Below are 3970 nucleotides of genomic sequence, written 5' to 3'. Positions count from 1 at the left end.
TTCAGATTCTGACTCAAGTTGAGATTTCAACAAAACTTTCTGCCTCTAAGTTCAGTGCTGAAAAAGCAGATCTTGCTGACTTTCCTTGTCTTTAAATGATATTTGCCTTACTGATGTAAACACGTGTGTCTATCACATCTTCCCAATGCAGTTTGCTGTGGGTGAGCCCATTTCAAAGCAATGTTTGTTTAGAAAAAGTAATTTGCCCTTGCAAAGTTTTCTAAATAGCTCATAGATGATTTCTAGCAACTGAGAAAGAAATATTGATCTCCATATATGAAAAAATAAGTAGTGAATGTTCATCTTTAATTAGACAGAGTGCCTTCATCAAAGGGAATAATATGTAACTAAAATTTAGAAATAATTAGTGTAATTTTCATAATGCTATTACCTGTCATATAAAGTGACAAATAATTGTCAAAGCCTGTAGAATAATGGGAACTGTTCTACAGCTTGGAACTCTAAGTTTCTTGGTGTAGAGGTGTTAAGAGTATTGAGCTTATTTGTATTGAATATTTACACCATCAGAGAATAGCTTAACAGTTTGTGACTCCATCCTTAAAACAATATGCTACCAAATTATTCCCACTTATCTACGTATTTGAAGTAAATGAAAAGTGGAATGAGAAAGAAGCAAAAAATACTGGGAATCAGTATTGCAAGTTTACCTTCTGCTACCACAGGCTTGTGTGATTGCTTCCAATAGACCTCATTCAAAAATTCTCTTGTTATTTTGTAACAGCACTGAAACTGAATTAAACCCCCAACACTAGACTTAATGAAATTAAGGATGCTTTGACATCCCTAAGTATAGAAACTAATAAGTAATTTAGAACTCTTCATTTACCATGACTTTAAAAAATGGATTGTAGAAAAAAGTCAATCCTTAAACAAGTCAAAATTTACAAGAATGACTGTGCACTTTACGGCCTTATCTTAATGTGAATATCTTTAGTCCTCTCAACTACTTGCAGTTCTTAATAGCTTCATGCTTTTTTGGTTTTGGATGTTTTATACTTTTTTTTTTCCTCCCTGTGTCCTGGCTTCACTGGGTAAATGATGCATTCTAAGTCCCTTCTGCAAGCTGGATTAATTGATTCTGAATGAACCTCATAATTGTATAGGCAGTATGTCTGTGTCAGGGTGGTAGTAATAAATAGTTCCAAAATCTCAATAGGCTTAACATAATAAGTCTTTAATTCTCATCTGTGTGACACATACAGGGCTGGTTCACAGGAGTTTTCTGCTCATTGTAACTGCTCAGGCACCCTGGCAATGGAAGCTTTACTTGGTAAACACACCCATGATCAGCTGTTTCCCACAGTAGATGATGAAAATGACTCATCACTGCCCATTTATCATTGGCCAAGCAAGCCCTTGGCCACCCCTCTGCAAGTTCAACCTTTGTTCAGTAGCACCAGTGAGAACCAGCTCTCACAGTGGTGAAGGTTAAGACTGGCATCCAATCGCTTAACTCAAATTCTATTTCTGATCCTTACTGACTGATTTTTGGAGAGTTATGTAGTCTTTTATCTCAGGTTCTTATCTGTAAAATGATGCTTATAATAGTAACTTCTTGGATTTTGAAAATTAAATGAGTTAATACATGTAAAACACTTATCTTACAGCACTACTTGATGTTAAATTAAATCAATACTGCTGCTGCTAATTCGCTTCAGTTGTGTCCGACTCTGTGCGATTCCATAGACGGCAGCCCACCAGGCTCCCCCGTCCCTGGGATTCTCCAGGCAAGAACACTGGAGTGGGTTGCCATTTCCTTCTCCAATGCAGGAAAGTGAAAAGTGAAAGTGAAGTCGCTCAGTTGTGTCCGACTCTTAGCGACCCCGTGGACTGCAGCCTACCAGGCTCCTCTGTCCGTGGGATTTTCCAGGCAAGAGTACTTGAGTGGGGTGCCATTGCCTTCTCCAAAATCAATACTAGCTATATTTAAATTTACCATATTTGCAGCTTTCAGTGCATCACAATATAACTTATTTACAGGATCATCACCCCTACTGGAGTATTCTCTTTGTTGGTGAGCATCTCCTTGCTGATGTTGTAAGTTTAGAGCTTGTAGAGTATGAACACAAGTTTTTAGGTATCTGCACTAAATTTTTCAGATCATTAGAACTCTGTGCAGCAAACTGCAGTTGAAAAAACACTTGAAGATTTATAAGAATTTTTCTTATAAACTCGGCCAACATCAGAATGCCTTATCCACTGAGATATTTTTGCTTAGATAGGAGACTCACAGAAGCAAACAACTACTTTCTTCTATCTGTTTATCTCTTATTTCTGAGAGGTTAGAAGAATTTGGAAAGATTTAGAAGAAATTTAGAAGAAAAAGGAAAAACGCTTCTAAAATTCATGGTTTCATTAAAAATAAAATAGTTCCAAAGTCTTAAAATTGGAAAATAGTTTCTTCTTCCAGATGTTTTCACTAAAGTTTCATGAACAATATATGGATTACATAGAGTTTAAATGACATGTGAGTAACGAGAACATCAAACTCTAATACAATTTCACTCATGATTTGATTTGGCAAGGTGAGAAAAATAGGTTACTTAAAAGCTGTCAGAATTGCAGTACAGGGTTGTCGACAGCTGTGAAAAAAGTTGAACAACGCTGTGCTGAAAATGTCAACGTTTCCTGTTGGTACTGGTTGGTGGGATGGGAAGGGACTCTGGGATCATCAGTGCTCCTTCTGGGGGCATGCATTGTGCTGGAAAATTTAGAGGTCAGACTCTCTGAGATAAGGGGCAGGACTTGTTTTCTCACAATAGTTCTGAACTCAGAACGTCATTCATGAACTCTTTTGAATCACTTTTCCCCAAAGGCTTAAGCAAAGAATGTGGTTTAATAAAACTGGGTAATAGTAAGATTTGCAGGAGACATGGAAATCATTATCCTGTGCCTTTTAACTGAGTTTAATATCCTGTTTGGAGAGAAAGTAAAAATACAGAAAAACCAATCTATCGATCTATATACACATATTAAAAAATAAACGTATCTGGTTCAAATCTTTTTTTTCATTACAAATGCCATCATTATGGGTCATTTTCCTTGAAATACCTTCTTGTCCAGGATTCATGGTTTTTGAGGACAGATCTATAGTCCAAACAAAATGATTGGCTATTGCCAAATAATTTCAAAGTTTAATGTAAAAATTAAATGTTTTTAATATCAAGAAGCTATTTAACTTATATGTAGAGCACATCATGCAAAATGTGGCACTGGATGAAGCACAAGCTGGAATCAAGATTGCCAGGAGAAATACCAATAACCTCAGATATGCAGATGACACCACCCTTATGGCAGATAGTGAAGTTGCTCAGTCGTGTCCGACTCTTTGCGACCCCGTGGACTGTAGCCTACCAGGCTCCTCTGTCCATGGGATTTTCCAGGCAATAGTCCTGTAGTGGCTTGCCATTTCCTTCTCCAGGGGATCTTCCCAACCCAGGGATCGAACCCGGGTCTCCTGCATCGTAGACAGATGCTTTACCGTCTGAGCCACCAGGGAAGTCTCATGGCAGATAGTGAAGAAGAACTAAAGAGTCTCTTGATGAAAGTGAAAGAGTGAAAAACTGGCTTAAAACTCACCATTCAAAAAACAAAGATCATGGCATCCAGTCCCATCACTTCATGGCAAATAGATGGGGAAACAATGGAAACAGTGACAGACTTTATTTTGGGGGGCTCCAAAATCACTGCAAATGATGACTGCAGCCATGAAATTAAAAGATGCTTGCTCCTTGGAAGAAAAGCTATGACCAACCTAGACAGCACCTTAAAGCAGAGATATTCCTTTGCCAACAAAGACCCGTCTAGTCAAAGCTATGGTTTTTCCAGTAGTCATGTATGGATGTGAGAGTTGGACTGTAAAGAAAGCTGAGCACCATAGAATTGATGCTTTTGAACTGTGGTGTTGGAGAAGACTCTTGAGAGTCCCTTAGACTGCAAGGAGATCCAA

General features: G+C 38.0%; 1 non-coding gene across 1 annotated transcript; it reads right to left on the bottom strand.

The window, feature by feature from the left end:
• Positions 1-3448: 3448 nt before the first annotated feature.
• On the bottom strand, positions 3449-3520 carry TRNAR-ACG (transfer RNA arginine (anticodon ACG)). Its single transcript has one exon. It is a non-coding gene; the product is annotated as a tRNA-Arg (tRNA).
• Between the last annotated feature and the right edge of the window lie 450 nt (positions 3521-3970).

Source organism: Bos javanicus, chromosome 17 (genome assembly GCF_032452875.1).
Source record: "Bos javanicus breed banteng chromosome 17, ARS-OSU_banteng_1.0, whole genome shotgun sequence".
NCBI lineage: Eukaryota > Metazoa > Chordata > Mammalia > Artiodactyla > Bovidae > Bos > Bos javanicus.
Note: the sequence above shows the minus strand (reverse complement) of the source record. Positions and strands in the feature narration are given on the sequence as shown.